Source organism: Suncus etruscus, chromosome X, assembly GCF_024139225.1.
Source record: "Suncus etruscus isolate mSunEtr1 chromosome X, mSunEtr1.pri.cur, whole genome shotgun sequence".
Classification (NCBI taxonomy): domain Eukaryota; kingdom Metazoa; phylum Chordata; class Mammalia; order Eulipotyphla; family Soricidae; genus Suncus; species Suncus etruscus.
The window spans coordinates 118417096-118436014 of NC_064868.1; the positions used below are offsets into that span (position 1 = coordinate 118417096).

Here is an 18919-nt window from a genome sequence, read left to right on the forward strand (position 1 = left end):
AATTCGAGGAAAAATTGAGCTCCTGAAATCTTGCTACTTGAGACTTCTTTCATCCTTCATATCTTTTGATATTGAGAGGGTCTGTTTTTAGTCCATTTGGGTAGCTATAACATATCCTCTAGCCTCGAGGAGGCAGGGTAGCTTAGTGGTAGATCACCTGCCTTGTAGCAATAATATTATGAGTTCAATGCCCAATACCACCTCTCCATGCTGAGTATAACCTAACACTCCACTTAAGTTGTGTGAGTACTGCAAAGGTGTGAGCACCACAACCAAGTGTGTTGCTCCCAATTCTCATTCACAACCACAGTCAATGGAAGAAAAGGTGGAGAAAACAGATCTAATGAAAGAATAGTATACTACATATTATGGTGAGGAGTATTGTAAACAACAGGTATTGTTTCCCATGCTTGGAGGCTTGAAGTCCAAAATAAATGTGCTGGGAGACTGGTATTTGGTGAGGGGACACCTCCTGCTTCATCTTTTGGTTCTGGCTTTCCTAGGCCAAAGTAAATGCATTTATCTCTGGGCTCTCTTGTTTAAGTACACTAATTCTTCCCAAAGCCCATCTCCAAATACTATCAAATTGTGGATTTATTGTCAGTATATGAAAGGGCAGGAAATATTCAGTTTGATAGCAAGGTTCCAGAGTTGGTTATCTGCCTGCACCTTGGAGGACTCATGAAGGTGTGGTGTGTCTATGAGACAGGTAGAGATTTCTATGAAGAGTTGTGAAATGAATAGCACTGACGATCTTTCATACAAGAGCTTGATTTTTTGGACAAGTTGAAAAGGTCTATCATCCAAAATCGCTTTCCTGATACAGAACTGGGACCCTGTTGACTGAAAAATTTCCCTGGAATTGGTTTGTTTACACTTCCCATTGAGATAAAGAGGCAATAGCAGGTCTTAGTCCTGCAGGCATGGAGTAAAGAAGCCACTCCCCAAATAGCTCTCTCAGCTGTTGCTTGTGTCTCAAGCTGACTCTGACTTTGGTCAGGAATAATAATAGCTGCCGATGGTACAAGGTGTGCTGGTATCAAAAGCAAGAACCTTCTCCTCACTGACCCCCAAACTTTGCATTTTCTTTTTATTTAAATCTGAACTGCCTATACTATAGCATAGCATCTAATGGACTGATTCCTTTGGGAAGCTAGACATGCATAGTTTCCTTTCCTCCTTTAGTTTAACGGAACATTACATTGAAACACCTTTGTGGACCAACTCTGAAATCACTCAAAAATTTCTCGGCGCTGCCTTTAAAAATTGGAGCTCCCTTAAGTACTTGGGGTACAGGGCTCAGGGACCTTAGTTATACCAGTGATTTGCTCACATTCACTCTCCGAGGTGAGAGAGTATACTGGGCATGCTAGTATTTAAAGGATTGACAGTCTTAAAGATTGAAAGAGCTGCTAAAATCTGAGTCAGAGGGGGAGAGATAGACACAGAATAGTCTCACTCATCTGTGGGATTTTTAGAAAAATAAAAGACATTATTATAATAATACCCAAAGACAACAGAAATGAGGTTTGAAAGGTCTAGCCCATGATATGACGCTTACCACAAAGAGCAGTGAGCGCAGTTAGAGAAATAACCACACTGACAATATCATGACAATCTTACTGAGTGAGAGAGGTAGAATGCTTGTCTCTAATACAGGCAGGAGGGTAGGGAAGGAGGGAGATGGGGGCATTGATGGTGGGAAGGTTGCACTGGTAAAGGGGGAGATTCTTTTTTTATAACTGAAACCCACCTATGAACATGTTTAAATAAATTTATTATAAAAAAAATAAAAAGCTCTGGGATGCCAGAATTCAGTCAAAGCCAGTACCTAGAGTAATGGGAGAGTAACTTTCTCCATGGCGCACATGGAGGTTTATCCCAAGATCTACATACATTTCTAGCTGAGTTTCTCTTTTCACAAACTCTGAATGATGCAGTCTTTGGGGAAAGGTGGGAGTGAAAGTGGACAGGTTATGTCACTGTTTTTCATGACATTGACCTGAAAAATTTATCCTTTGCTCTCTGTTATAGTAAAAGCCCAGAGATAAATGTAATCTTACAAATCAATCCTGGGGAAAAAAGAAATAGTTGAGGGGTAAGGCACTTGCCTTACTGACCTCAATTTGATCCCCAGTACCACATATGATCCCTGAGGTATTACCAGGAGTGATATATTAACACAGAAATAAGTATAAGCTCTGAGAAAAATAAGATGTAGTACCCACCAAAGGCCCCAAAATATCATTTCACAAGTGAGAAAACGGAGGATTAGAAGAGGCAAGGGACTGGAAATATGTCACATTGAGGGCTTTAAGGCAATCTAGGTCTGAAATATAAGGCTTATAATTTGCTTTAGAGTCTTCATATGTGGTCTTAAAGCTTCCAAAGAACCTGAAACATCTCCCCACAGAAGTCAATCTGCTTTTAGATGGCTTCATTATAAGATTAGAAATTCACACAATATATATCAAACATATACTATGTTGCTAATGCAATTGGTATTCATGGCACATTACTAGGAGATGACATAGTTCCCCTTCAGTCGCTAAAAGAGGAAGCAAGAAGCAAAGATTTAAAATAGTTAAGTAAAAATAACAGGCAGTATGTGAAAAGTGCCAAGATTCATGTAATAGTAAGTCCTAGAGAGAGCTCAAGGGAGATCCTACTCCTCAACTATGTTAGGTGAATCGAATTAAAATTGGAAACACAGATTTCCCTGGGAACATTCAGTTCAAGGGAATTCCATTTTTACCTAGGGGCCAAGTGACTGGGAGGAGATGAAATTCAAATAAGATAGGCTATTGAAGACTAAGAAATTTTGGGGCCAAAGAGATAGCATGGGGGTTGGGATTTTCCTTGCATGCAGAAGGACGATGGTTCGAATCCCGGCATCCCATATGGTCCCCGGAGCCTGCCAGGAGCGATTTCTGAGTGTAGAGCCAGGAGGAACCCCTGAACGCTTCCAGGTGTGACCCAAAAAACAAAATAAATTAAGAAATTTTTATTTGTAAAAGGTTGTGCTATATGTTTATGATATTCATCCTAGTTTCTATGAAAGAGTTAGGTGGATATCAATAATTCTTGATTTTTTAAGATTTTACTCAAGGCAAAAAAGAAAGTCCACTTGAAGTTTTTTCTCCAGTAGTAGGACACTAGTTTCTCACTGTCCTGTAGGGACAAGAAGATCACAAATCAGTATCCAATGGAAGATTTTTCTTTCTGCATAAGATAAGTCAGATTGCCCATGTGACAGATTTCATTTGGTTATCCAGAGAGTTTGTTACCTAGAGTACAAGAGGGAGAAATTGTTGTCAGGTGTTTGGAAAGGAGCTGAGGTGAAGTGAAGTTACTTTGGGAGCTTAGAGTTCTAGCAGAGTAGTGTGCCTCAATGCAAATCATCCTTCATTCTCTTTGTGTGTCCTTTACCTATTTGTCTTTTACCTACCTATCTGTCACTGTGGGGACTAGCTACTAGCAATAGAAAACATTCAGTGCAGCCCGTCTCCATTTTGGTTTCCAGGAACAGAAAGGATTCAGGCATTTGTTAACTGTTGTAAGTAAAATTTGTGCTGGCTGACTTTAGATTTATTTTCTCTCTAAGAAGAGGGGGTCTGGAGACCTGATGTTTGGTCCCAGACTTTTGGGGTGCATTGACCACTTTGGAGGCTTTGGAGATCTAATAGACTACAAGTTGAGTGTTAGGAGAAGATCACTATTAGGTGAGCTTTAGGAAAAGCAGCAAATCTTAGCAACAGGAAATGATCAGAACTCTTTGGCAAGACTGGGAAATAGTAAAAATCAGGCCTTGAATCTTCTTTTATAAACAATAGTAAAGTAGGTCTGGGGAGATAGCACAGGTGACCAAATGGGACGTGTCATATAGGACATGAATGTGAAGACAAAATATATTAAACAGAGGGTCCCCATGGTCACCATCAATTCAACTCACTGTAACAGAGACATCTGCAATAAATCCCTTTTAAAATGTTCATGTTTGGGTTCAAACAGTTCACTCAAGTGATCGAGCCCATTCTTAACATAAACAAGCTCCTGAGTTCCATCTCTGGGTGCCACATTTTCTAGCAGACAATGCTGAATTTGACCCTGATGGCCCTGGAGTATAGCCACCAGCCCATACCAGGAACAAATTCTACCAGGAATAGCCCCAGAACCCTAAGTACTATTAGGTTTGGGCCCTATATTAAATAATAATGTTAAATGAATAAATTATAGTAAAGTATAAAAAAAGATAAATTGGTCATTTTGACCATTTTAGAGTATGTGCTTAATGGTACTAAGCGTGCTTACATAAGTAAATGACCATTATCTCCATCTATCTGCAGAGTTTTTGAAGGATAATGGGTCACACCCAAATGCTCAGGAGATACTCCTGGTGCTGGGCTCAGAGATCTCCCCTATTGGAGCTTTGAGAACCATATGGGGTATCAGGAATTGAAACAGGATCTATTGTGTACAAAACTGTTGCAATTCAGCCCTTGATGGGGTTGACTGTTGGAGGGATGGAGGATGAGGTCTTTCCCCTCCAGCTCAGAGCACGCGTCTGCCACCCTGTTCAGCCGGCGGTTCTGAGGTGAAGCGGCTGGTAAACAGCTAGCAGACAGTCAGGCTTGTGAAAATATTAGCTTTATTTGGTGGACAAGACTGAAGCCCAAAGCCTCAGCATCAGTTCCAGCCAAAAAGCCCCTCGCCTTCCACAGACCCTTGCTTTTATCCCCCAGAATCAGGAACCACCCAATGGTGGGATCAGGTACCACCCAATGGTGTGATCAGGTACCACCCAATTGTGGGAGCAGAATCAGGTACAACCCTAGGGTGGTAGCAGAATGCCAGGCCATATCCTAGGGTAGGGCACAATCACAGATCAGGGTAGGGTCAGTATCATAATAATCCGTTTGAAATGTTTATATACACAACAGAAAACAAGTGCTTTAATTTCTACACTATCTCACCCTGTAGAATATTTACATTAATTTTTTATGCTGCCAACCTAAACTCTGCTCCTTCAACCCATAAAAAACCTCTCATTATACTTTGTATTTCTATGAATATTATTACTCTAGGTACCTCAAATTAGTGGAAGCCACTGTATATGTCCTTTAGTTATAGGATTCTTTCACTTAGCCTAGTGTTCAGTTCATTTATGTAACTGTTAGATTATGTACCTGTTAGATTTATGTAGCTGTTAGATTTTCTTTCATTTTAAAGGAAGAATAATGTGCCATTGTATGTGTGCTCATCTTATTTTACCATTCATTTAACAATGGGTTGCTATTACTTTGGGTTAGTGAAAATAATACTTACATAGACATGAGTATACAGAACTTTCTGGTGTCACTTCTTTGGGATATGTGCCCCAAAGGTGAAATTGCTGAAACATATGGCAATTCTAATTTGAGTTTTCTTTTTAGGAATCACCACACTATTTTCCACAGCAGCTGCACCAGTTCATAATCCCACCAGCAATGCACACGGGTTCTAAAATCTCCAAATACTACCTCACACCTGTTATTTTATGTTGCTGTCTTATAATAACCACCCTATTGGATGTGCAGTGGAATCTCAATGCAGTTTGAATTTGCATTGCTCTAATTATTAGTGATATTGGGTATCTTTTCATGAGCTTATCTGCCATTTGTATATCTTCTTTGGAGATACACAATGTCTGTGAAAGTCCTTGCCTGTTTAAAAATTTGGTTGTTTGCTTGTTGTTTATTCTGTGTAGATTTCAGAGTTGTTTATGTTTACTGCATGTTAATCCTTTATAAGATATGTGATCATTCCTCTTTATGGGTTATTTTCACTCTATTACTAATGCCCTTATATGAAGATATTGGGAGAGCTGTTAAATCATTATAACAAGATTTGTATCTTGAATTCAATGTATTTGGATTCAGGAGTCTTCCTGCTTGATGTTGGGTAGGGTTCTTACTCTCTTTACACCTGCCTTGGTTTCTTCATCTGATAAATGAGAGCGATACTTATAATAGGACCAGTCTCTTACAATTGCCTTAGCAATGAGTAATGAGAATTTATATGTAAAATCTTACCACAGACTTTAGCTCAGTTCAAATACTCAATGCGTGGTAGCCTTTATTCATATTGGGAATAAGAAGAAACCAAAATCATGTCATGGAAAGGTGATAAAAATTAGTATCAAATGGATGAGTAAGCCAACACTGTTAAATAACCAACCTGAGCAAAGTCATATTACTTAACACTTAACACTTGTGTAGCAAGTTGCTGTTCACAAAGCACTTAAATATTTAGCATTCATTCAACAGGCTTTGCTGGAAACATAATGAGAAGTACGATGTAGTCCTGCATAAATGAATAAGAGGATCAATCAGAGAAAATGGCAATCTAATCAGCGTGATGCAATCTAATCAGCATGATGCATACTAAGAAAATAGCTGAATAGAGTTATGGGTTGGGGAAAAAAGGAGTAGTTCAGACTGGAGGAGGCTTTCCCAAGATGAGCCACTCCTAACCATATACTGTGGTGCTTGGAGGCTGATAAGGTGCCAAAGACCAAATCCAGTGCTTTATATCATATTTAGGCATATGCTATATCACTGGAGTTATCTTCCTGGTACTATCTAAATTTTTAATTGGCTGTAATTATATTTACTCTTCAAAGGCTTGAGGCTTAAGCCTTTACTTTTTTTCTATTTGATAGACCCTTCCATCCCAAGGAGACTTCATCAAAAAGTCCAGACTTCAGACACAATGAGTATATGTTCTAGGCTTGGTCACTAATTCACTATTTCTTCCTTTCTACAGGTGACCCACCAGGTGGAAGAAGCAGAATACAACATTAAGTATATACTCAAATTCAATAGCTATGAATCTCTTTTAAAATAAGGACTGTGCCCAATAAAGATTATTTAAAAACATAAAAATTTTAATTGAATTACCATGAAAAAACATAGTTGCAGAGAGAGGAAGAGAATTTGAATTTTACACACTAGGTTTTGGGATTAAAAAAGCACTAAAGGAAAATACATACATTTATATCCAAAATACTTTGCTGGAGTGATAGCATAGGGCGTTTGCCTTGCATGCAGCTGACCCAGGACTGACCTCGGTTAGATCCCTGGCATCCCATATGATCCCCCAAGCCCGGAGAGATTTCTGAGCGCATTGCCAAGAGTAACCCCTGAGTGTCACCAGTGTGGCCCAAAAACAAAACAAAAAATATTTTTTGCTCTGCCAGTTTATATATAATGTTTAATATTAAATAATATATAATAAAATGTATTCTATATAATAAAAATAAGGATTCATCCAGGAGTCAGTTTTATGGTCTAGTGGTAAAGTAGGTACTCTTTCTATGTATATAATATATAATTATATAATTATAATATATTTATATATAATTATACATAAATATTAAAATATATAAATATATTATATGTAAATATACATTTACATAAATATATTAAACATATAATTTATATATAATTATATAATATGTTATAATTATATCATATAATCATTAAGGTTTTAATGATTATATGATATAATAATAATGATATATTTTATATATTATGCTCTAAGTTCTATTCCTGGCATAATAAATTAAAAAGTATATCACAGCAAGGATGGTTTAACATACGTAAATCAATCAACATAATACACCATATCAACAAAAAATAAAAAGCACATGATAATATCAGTAGATACAGAGAAAGCATTTAATAAGGTCTAACACCCATTCCTGATAGAAACTCTCATCATGATGCGAATGGAGAGCACCAGGACTGGAGCCCTCCCACCATCTAGTCTGAGGGGAGCGCTCGTGCCTGGAGACACCGCAGCCTTCACCACACCACAACCACAGTCAAAAAGCTACAGCACACACAGGCCTGGCCTACCCCTTCTCTAAGAAGGCTTTGGAACTTCCTTGTCTCCAAAGAGCAGCTCCTTGTCTCCAGAGAGCTTAAGCCCCGCAGCCTCCTTAGGTTTCTTTAACTCCAGAAAGAAAACATTGACACTTTGCATCCTGGAAATTCATTTAAGAAACTGCAATTAGGGACTTCTTTCAAATTTGGACCTGGCTAATAGAGAGGAACAAGACCCAACAGGCCAAATACTGGAAATAAATTGTGCCAGTACAAACCAGTACTTCTTGGAGAATCTGTTGTTGGCAAAACAAGCCTAGTGCTTCGTTTTGTGAAACGCCAATTTCATAAATTTCAAGAAAGTACCATTGCGGCTACTTTTCTTACCCAAACTGTGTGTCTTGACGACATGACAGTGAAGTTTGAAATCTGGGATACAGATGGCCAAGAATAATACCATAGTTTAGCACTACAGAGGAGCAAAAGCAGCCATAGTTGTATATGATATATATATATATCTATATATATCTATATATCTATATCTATATCTATATATATATATATATATATATATATATATATATCAAATGAGAAGTCTTTTGCCAGAGCCAAAAACTGGGATAAAGAACTTCAGCAGCAAGCCAGCCCTAACATTGTCATAGCTTTATCGGAAAACATGGCTGACCTTGCAAATAAAAGAGCTGTTGACTTTCAGGAAGCACAGTCTTATGCAGATGACAACAGCTTATTACTCATGGAGACATCAGTTAAAACATCAATGAATGTAAATAAGATATTCATGGCAATAGCTAAAAAGGTGCCAAAGAATGAACCACAGAATCCAGGAGCAAATTCTGCCAAATGACCTTACTGAACCCACACAGCCAACCAGGAGTCAGTGTTGTAACAACTAAACCTCCCATTCGAACTAGCTGCAATATCTTAAATGTTATTAACAGTAGAATTGGAGCATCTAACCGGCCCAGTATGACTTCCAAATAAAGACTTTAGAGTCAAGTTTCTAATACAGAATTATTTTAAGTGTTTTGAACATAATTTTTTTAGAATATTCTTTTTTCTTTTTCTTATTTAAACAACTTTATTACATATATGATTGTGTTTGGGTTTCAGTCATGTAAAGAACACCACCCATCACCAGGGCAACATTCCCATCACCAATGTCCCAAATCTCCCTCCTCCCCATCCAACCCCCGCCTGTACTCTAGACAGGCTTTCTATTTCCCTCATACATTCTCATTATTAGGATAGTTCAAAACGTAGTTATTTCTCTAACTAAACTCATCCCTGTTTGTGGTGAGCTTCATGAGGTGAGCTGTAACTTCCAGCTCTTTTCTCTTTTGTGTCTGACAGTTATTATTGCAAGAATGTCTTTCATTTTTTCTTAAAACCCATAGATGAGTGAGACCATTCTGCATCTTTCTCTCTCTCACTTATTTCACTCAGCATTATAGATTCCATGTACATCTATGTATAGGAAAATTTCATGACTTCATCTCTCCTGATAGCTGCATAATATTCCATTGTGTATATGTACCACAGTTTCTTTAGCCATTCATCTGTTGAAGGGTATTGGCTGTTTCCAGAGTCTTGCTATGGTAAATAGTGCTGCAATGAATATAGGTGTAAGGAAGGGATTTTTGTATTGTATTTTTGTGTTGCTAGGGTATATTCCTAGGAGTGGTATAGCTGGGTCGTATGGGAGCTCGATTTTCAGTTTTTGGAGGAATCTCCATATTGCTTTCCATAAAGGTTGAACTAGACAGCATTCCCACCAGCAGTGGATAAGAGTGAACATAATTTTTAATAACATAAATGTGACTCTCTTAATGTCTCAACAGTAGAAAGGAGAAAAATAACTGCTTTGTTTATGCTTGTTTCCTTGGAAGATTGGGCATTTCACATACCAGGCATATCTACAACAGTCTACCGATCCATGATGGCCAACAAGTTTTATGAAGAAGAAAAGATTTGGAACATAACAAATTTGGACTTAAAAGGTGATCATTTTTAGCAGGCAGTCAAAGGTGTTTATGCTTAGCTTCATTATTGAGGCAACTGTAATTTCTCCTTGTAATAGTTATTTTAAAGTATATATCATATGCTTCAACAAATGAGCCAGAAGAGAACACCACAACTTTGTGGCAAAAATTAATATTGGTGGTTCTAATTTAATAGCCCTTAATTGTTTTTACTGCAGTTTAAAAAAACTCAAATATCCCATCTTGTTTAGAATGTATGCAACATGAATTCTTCAACAAAAAAATGCAACCAGGTTTTTAATGGGTAATGTGCCCTTTAAATATGAGCTCCTCAACAAAAAATGCTACTAGGTGTTTGATTTGTGATCACCGCCAAACATGACATAGATGGTTCTGGTTGGGTGAGGGAAAGGAGCTTTTGTTCCCTTTGGATGTAAATAGGAAATGCACTAACAATTATGTACATTCAAACTTGATCATTTTAAATTTAATTTTCAACTGTACTGTAAATAGGGTACTACCTTGTAGTCTCCATATGTTTATTACTTTTCTGTAATATTTAAGAGTTGCTTAAAAATATACAAAATGTGGGGCCGGGAAGGTGGCTCTAGAGGTAAGGTGTCTGCCTTGCAATCACTAGCATAGGACAGACCGCAGTTCTATCCCCCAAGCCAGGGGCAATTTCTGAGCGCATAGCCAGAAGTAAACCCTGAGCATCAAACGGGTGTGGCCCAAAAACCAAAAAAAAGTATACAAAATGTACAGTTACTAAAACATCTAATTTTTTTCTTTTCTCTACGTTTGAAAGAGAGGTCTTCAAATGTTCCTGCACTACCTACAACCATCATAAATGTTGTATCTGTAATTTGTAACATAGGCTATTGCAACATGTTAGTAATGGTCTTGCAGCCTTATTTCCAAAGTTCTTTTTATTTTGATGGGTTCAGTATATGGCATTAATTGTTTTAGGTATTTTCATGATATGAAATCTACCTTGAGTCAGAGATCATTTTATCTATTTAAGTGTTGAACTGATAGCAGAACTTGTACATTTATAATAATTCAGAATTAGTAAGGAGAACAGTTCTCTAGTGTTTAGTTTTATATGAGGTGCTCAGGTTGGAATAAAGTGGTTTGAAACAACAAACAAAAAAAATATGGGAATGGAAGGAACTTTATTCAATATAGTCAAGGCCATCTACCACAAGTCAATATCTCCTATTATTTTCAATAGAGATAAAATAAAAGCCTTTCTTCTAAACTGTTACCAAGACAAGGCTGGCCTTTCTCACCACTCCCTTTAAACATAGTGTTGGATGTTCTTGCCATAGCAATTACGCAAAAAAAAAAAGATATCAAGGGTATTCAGATAAGAAAGAAAAGTCAAGCTCTCACTGTTTGAAAAATGCATGGTACTATTACTTAGAAAACCCTAAAGACTCTACCAAAACTCTTCTAGAAACAATAGATTCATATAGCAAAGTGGCAGGTTATAAAATTAACATGCAAAAATTAGTGGCCTTCTTATATCCCAATAATGATAGAAAAAAATGGATATCTAAAATATAACCCCAATCCAATTTACCTTAGTGTCACACAAACTCAAATACTTTGGAGTCAACCTAAAAAAGATGTGAAGGACCTATACAAAGAAAACTACAAAACCCTGCTTCAAGAAGTAAAAGAAAAAAATAAGGAAATGGAGTCACATACTTTGCTCATGAATTGGGAGGATTAACAGCATTAAAATGTCAATATTTTCCAAAGGATTGCACAGATTTAATGCAGTTCCTCTAAAGATATCCATGACATTTTTTTTTTTTTTGGTTTTTGAGCCACACCCGGTGACACTAAGGGGTTACTCCTGGCTATTAACTCATAAATCGCTCCTGACTTGTGGTTACCAATATGTGACACTGGGGGATCAAACAGCCGTCCATCCTAGGTCAGCCACATGCAACACCAACACTCTACCACAGTGCCATGGCTCTGGCCTCGAGACACAAGGGTTGAACCCAGGGGCACGGCCACAAAAGCGTACAGCACTGGGTGTTCCCAGGCAGTTTCCCATCCAAGTACTAACCAGGCCCAACTCTGCTTACCTTCCCAGATCAGATGAGATCAGGAGTGCTCAGAGCGGTATGGCCATAGACAACATTCTTTAAAGAAGTGGATCAAACACTCCTAAAATTCATCTGCTTAATGCCCAGCTTGATATGAGGCCCTCCTGGTAGCCAAAATATTTTTATAGCAAGGCAGTATAGGGGGAAATTTTTACAAACCAAAGGTCCTTTGAACCCCAGAACACTCAACTTCCTGGTCTGTGGAAAACACCTTGGTTCCCCAAAGCCAAGAACGATTTCTGAGCTCATAGCGAGGAGTAACTCCTGAGTGTCACCGAGTGTGGCTCAAAAACCAAAAACCAAAAATAAATAAAACACTAAAAATATAAAAAATAGGGGCCAGAGAGATAGCATGGAGGTAAGGCATTTACCTTGCATGCAGAAGGACGGTGGTTTGAATTCTGGCATCCCATATGGTCCCCCGAGCCTGCCAGGAGCTATTTCTGAGTGTAGAGCCAGGAGTAATCCCTTAGCGCTTTATATATACATATATATGTATAAAATAAAAAGAAAACTCATCAGTTTGTTTTGACCTTGGATCACTGCTATCTATCCCACCCTAACCCCCGTGGAGCAAAGGCAAAACACTTGGCCACCTCTTTTTCCTTCCAGAAGAAGTTAGGTGAGAAAAACCACCTTTCTGTATGGAATATCATCATTTTCCAAAAGTGTTCGCCTCTATACCGTGAGCTAGAGCAAGTTACAAGGGACTCCTCAGTCTCTAGCACATCTCTGAAATATCAAAAGTGCTCAAATACATGCAGAGACTGAAGAAATGAGTCAGGTTAGAGTGTTTGTCTTGTAACTTCAAGTGGCCAACTCATTTTTTCATGACCTGGGAAACGACTTGTTTTTCTGATTTTTAAAAAAACAACTCTTTACCTGAGAGTATTTGTTTTTTTTTTTCAGTAGAAAAAAAAATAGCTGCTTTTTAGTCAGCCCCTTACCAGACATATTCAAATTCTCCATGCCTAGTCCAATATCCCCTTTCTTATTTTACCCCAAGGCTCAATCTTTTCCTAAAACCCAAGACTCTCTGAGGACTTGTGTGAGTTTTATCACAGACTTTGTGGAGGGTCCCCTGTTACTGCTCTCTTCCATCAAGGCATTCTGCCTACTTTTACAAATCTTTGTTCTCTCACCTCTCAGAAGTCATTTTCTGAGAAACTGTACATATCATGACCTCTCCAAACACTCTTGGCTGAACAATGGAAAGAATCCTAATATAGCTAATCATATATGAGTCATATAAATGTTTCCTGTGCAGCTTGTTCTCCCAAATAATTAGTAAATCCTTTGCTGTCAGAAATGGTAAAACCTACTTCTCTGTCCCCAAGAACAGTGCCTAAAATTCACTACACAGGAGTGTTCAGTGAAAATTTTTGCTTGAGAGACCAGGTATATAACTCAATCCTACATATATGTATATATATATGAGCCCCTGGATTCCATCTTTGACATTGTTGACACCAGACAAGCAAGTGTCAGAACAGCCAGCTACTATGAAATGAAGGATTTTATGTTCTGGGGATTTCTGGATAGTATGGCAGTCTGCTTTTAATCTGAAAGTTTCTGTACTGTTTTCTATGAAAATTAAGCCAGTGGACGTTCCCACCAACTATGGATGAAGGTCTTATTTCTCACAGAATCAGTGCCAACACTGTATATTTTACAGACTTTTAAATTTTAATTTTATTGAAACTATTGTGATTTACAAAATCCTTCATATTTCAAATATACAATGAATCAGGACCAATCCCACCAACAGTGTCCACCTCCATCTAACAATGTCCCCAAATGCATCCCATGCATCCTCTTTCCCCTCAGCCTGCCAGTGTAACAGGCCCATATTAAGTTTAAATGGTTAAAGTTTGGTATCTTGATTCCATTGCTGTTGCCTTTGGTTTGGATATTTAGTTCTGTCCTTTTTTAAATACTACTAACACTTGATCCCAGTCCCCCATCCTTTGTAGTATTCCTTTGTATTTAGGTACCACATCTTCATGATCCACTCGTCTGTTATTGGACATCTAGGTTGATTCCAAGTCTTAGATATTGTATTGAGTTCTGAGTAAATGGGACCACATCAAACTAAAAAGTTTCTGGATGGCAAAAGAATCACAAGCTAAAATTAGAAGACAGCTAACTGAATGGGAGAAAACTTTTGCACTCAATACATCAGATAAAGCTTTGATATCTAGGATATACAAAGTACTAACAAAGGTAAACTTCACAAAACCTAAAAACCCCATCAAAAATGGGGAGAGAAAATGAACAGACACTTCTCCAAGTAAGACAAACAGATGCAGTAGACACATGAAAAAATGCTCATCATCACTTATCAGTAGGGAAATCCAAATAAAAAAACAACGAGATATCATCTTACATCAGTGGAGGTAGGGCTTGCAGAAGTATGGTGGTTCGATATCCCATATGGTTCCCTGAGCCTGCCAGGAGCGATTTCTGAACGTAGAGCCAGGAGTAACCCCTGAACGCTGCTGGGTGTGACCCAAAATCAAAAACAAAAACAAAAAATCCTGGGAACAATCTCTGTTGGTGGAGATGTGATGAAAAAGGAACTCTCATTCACGGTGGGTGGGAATTTTGCCTGGTCCAACTTCTATGGAAAACAGTATGGAGGATTCTCAGTAAACTCAAAATGGAGCTACCATAGGACCCAGAAATCCCTCTTTTGAGAGACTCTTTTATTTTTGGGGGGGACACCCAGTGACGCTCATGGGTTGCTTCCGGCTATTCACTTAGAAATTGCTCCTGGCCTGGGGAACCAGATGGGAGGCTGGAGATAGAACCACAGTCCATCCTGGGTCAGCCGCGTGCAAGGCAAACACCCTACCTCTGCGCCATCACTTCAGCCCCATTTGAGAGACTTTTTATACAATAGTCTGGGTTTTTTGATTGGTGATTACTTGATAAGCAGTCATCATGAATACTTTTTCATATGCTATTTGTTCATCTATGTTGTCATATTGAGGAAGTATGTTATCTCCTTGCCCAATTTTGATGGAATTTTAGGTTTATAGCTGTTTTATATAACTCAGAATTAGCCTTTCATTATATGTACAGTTTGAAATTTTTTGCCCACTCAATAATGTGTCTTTTGACTTCAGCTGAGTTTCTTTTGCAGCGCAGAGATTTCTTAGTTTGGTATAGTTCAATTTGTGAGGTGGTCTGACTAAAGATAGCTCTAAGATCTATATCTATATATGTAGCTATATATCTATAGCTCTGCATATGTTTTCCTCAGTGCATGTTATAAACTCATGTCTAAATCAGCAGCCTATTAATTCACTTAAAATTTTTTTGTTGATGGAAGAGGAAAAACACAAAAAGACTTTACTTTCTTTTATCTTACAAAGAAACCTGGAACAATGGAAACAGCTGTTTAGACTTAACAGGTGTTCAATCAACTTCTTACTACAAAGGCCTATAATAATATTTTATCGTTTTTTATCAACAGAATAGGGTGCAGAATAAGATTGGATGCCTGGGCTCCCACTGTGGTGCTCACTATCAGTATGTCTTAGTACTGTAATTTTATTATGTATAAAATGACTCTCCAACATCTTTGTCCACAGAGGTTCGTGAATACCCTAATTTTTAAATTCGGTGCTCTATCACAGTGAACTCCAGATAGAGTGCTTCTTAGGACAATGTTGAAAAAATATTCCAATTTATCCATTTCCTTTTGATTATGTCTGCTACTATGATCTAAAGATTATGACCATGAAGAGCACTGAAATGGTCAACTGCACACCATAGACTTTTGTTGCAGCCCCCGTTTATTGAATACGCTTCTGTAAATTCTTTCCCCCCGTTTTTCTTCTTTTTTAATTCAAGCTACATTACTATTATATCATAATGTCCACACTGTCAGTTTTTTTCTCAGGAAAGAAACCTCGATGCACAGACACAGTGGATAATACTACAGGGGTAGACTATGAGGTAGACTCCTCTTATAGTGCTCACTGCCATATTGCTTAGTTCTCTAGATGTAAAAATCATGCTTATCCTAAAATGCTCCATGCACAATCTAACTCCGAAAGCTCTATTTAGCAAAGTTCACTCCCACCATTGATGAAGTGCCTAGAAGTTGGACACCATTTCCTCTCCGATGTGCTGGCCCCATTATTTTTTGTTGTAATTTTAATTTTATTTTTCATTTAATTTTGTTTATTTTTACATGCTCTGAACCATCTCATATGATTGGACATCAACCATCCAATCCCAAGCCCTGGCAAGTTCCCTGTACCAGCACCAGTGTGAAATTGTAGGCTGAGTGTTCCACAGTCCCCAGCAGGGGAAATAAATTTCCATGTCCCCAATTCAGGTAGGATAAGAGATACAAACCCAGTAGCCATTCTGATGCAGGAAATAATGCATACACAACTGGAAAAATAAGAGGCCAGGAACTGTACGCTCACAAACTAGCCTATTCACTAAGTGGAATGGTGAGCCAAGAGGGCAGCTTCCCCTCCAGTCTTCCTAGGGCATCGTTATTGGGAAAGCAAAGCCCAGCCTCAAGAGCAGGGAGTAGGCCAAGTGAAATCCGGCTGGTACCAACAAATGAAAACTTGCTAGTAACAACACACAAGGAATCAAACGCCTTTCCAGGGAAGGCCCTAATACTGCTCTGGCATCAACTTGAGCCAGGGTAGATTCATATTATACCCTGACATTCCTCCCTCCTCTGATTCCCTTTAAATTAACCTTTGTGACTGGCAGGAGATAGAGGGTCCAGAATTAACAGCTTTTACAATGCTGGATATTTGACAACAAAAGAGTAATTTCAGAAACAGAGGAAGTTCACAACATGAACTTTATGAATACCCTGAATTAAAAAAAAGATATAGTCAGAGATAATTCATATACAATAAAGCTGCCCATTTAAAGTATATGATTCAATATGTTTTAGAATATTCACAAATACATGTTTAACTGTCACAACTATAGAACAGTATCACGTCAAAAAGAAATTTCCTAGCCTTTGGATACCTAGTCTTTATTCCCTCTAGCACTATCCTACTAATCTATCTTTTGCTCATTTCACAGTTCGAGAAATTTCAAGTAAATAAAATCATGTAGCATGTGTGTTTTTGTAACTGACTTCTTACACACAATGCAATGTTATCAAGTTTCATCCATATAGTGGCATGTGCCAGTAATTTATATTTAAGATGAAGTAATATTCTATTGTGTAGTAATTAACTTTTTGAAATTTTCAATTTTGCTTTTTGTTATTATAACTAGTACTTCAATTTCCAAGTTTTGGTGTGCATATTTTTCTTTCTTGTGAGTATATACTTGGAAGATAATTGTTAGTCATATGGTATTTAACCTTTTCAGGAGCAACCAAATTGTTTTCTAAATTGCATCATTTTACATACCCACCAGCAAGGTACAAGGTTTCTTATTTCTTTATATTCTTACCAATACTGAGGATTCTTAAAAAAAAAACTCATAGATACCTTAATGGGCATGAAATAGCTGTGGTTTTTGGTTTGCACTTCTCCAATTATGTTGAGAAGTTTCCATGTGTTTATTGGATGCTTGTATATATAACCCAGAGAAATTTCTTCTGGTTTATTTGAGTTTTCATTATCAAGGAGTAAGAATTTTCTATATATAATCTCAATACATATAACTATCAGGCTACCTATTTGAAAATTATTTCTCCAATTTTATGGATTTTATTTAGACTTTCATGAGTTCCATTTGAAGTATCCTTTTTTAAAATTTGATTTTGGTTTTTGGGCTACACCAGGTGATGCTCAGGGGTTACTCCTGGCTCTGCACTCAGAAATCACTCCTGGCTTGGGGGAACTATATGGGATTCTGGGGGATTGAATCGCAGTCCATCCTAGGTCTGCTGCATGCAAGGCAAATGCCCTACCGGTGCTCCACCGCTCCAGCCCCAAGTTTTATTTTTTATAATTTAATTCTCTACCACATCTCACATTCCCGTACATGTTTTTTGGAATGATAGGGCCACATATTAATTTTGGGGTTTTTTTGGGGGGGTCACACCTGGCAGCACTCAGAGGTTACTCCTGACTGCACTCAGAAATCTCTTCTGGCAGGCATTGGGGACCATATGAGATGCCGGGATTTGAACCATCATTCATTCTGGATCGGCTGCATGCAAGGCAAACGCCCTATTGCTGCTCTATCTCTGGCCCCACATATTAATTTTTTAAGGGTTAGAGTTATAGTACAGAGGATAAGGCCTTGTACATGGCAAATTTGTCTTCAATCCTCAGTCAGGAGTAATTCCTAAATTCATCGTACCGCCAGGATTGATCCCAAAGTTTTTAAAGAGAAATAAACCCTGAGTATCACTATGTGTGACTACAAAACCAAATAAAGAAAATTTTATTTAGGCAGTATGATTTGCAAAGTTGTTTACAGTTTAGTTTCAATATCTGAACATTCAGATGCAATGTTCCCAACTCCAGTCCCATCGCCAGTTAGTGCATCCCTCCTCCAGTAATCCCAATTTTCTTCTCACTTGTTTCCTATACTGATAGCATTTTTTTTGGGAGGGGGCTCACCCACAGGCTTACTCGTGGCTCTGCTCTCAGGGATCACTTCTGGCATATTCAAGGGTCATATGGGATTTAGAGATGAAACCAATATCTGCTTCTTGTAAGGCAATAACCTTACCCTTCGTACCCCTTTGGCCTCTAAAGAAACACTTTTTAAGTTTAATCATTGTAGTGTGGGTCACATTTGATATAAACATATAGCTTCCCTCTATATCAGAGATGATCCTAGGACCCTTGTATAGCCTTTCCTGTATTCAACTTCCAGACCATCTCTGCTCACTCGCCCTAGCCAATGATTTCCATCCTTTCCTGAAATTTTTGATTCTGTAATCTAAAACCAATGATTTATCAACCTTTGGTACTTTTCA

The 18919-nt window shown here is 38.0% G+C and overlaps 2 pseudogenes; one reads left to right on the forward strand and one right to left on the reverse strand.

The window, feature by feature from the left end:
• LOC125999022 (ras-related protein Rab-5A-like) overlaps positions 1-8792 on the forward strand; it is a 9774-nt pseudogene extending 982 nt beyond the window's left edge.
• Positions 8793-11899: 3107 nt separating this feature from the next.
• Positions 11900-12018, reverse strand: LOC126000047 (uncharacterized; annotated as a pseudogene).
• Positions 12019-18919: the final 6901 nt, after the last annotated feature.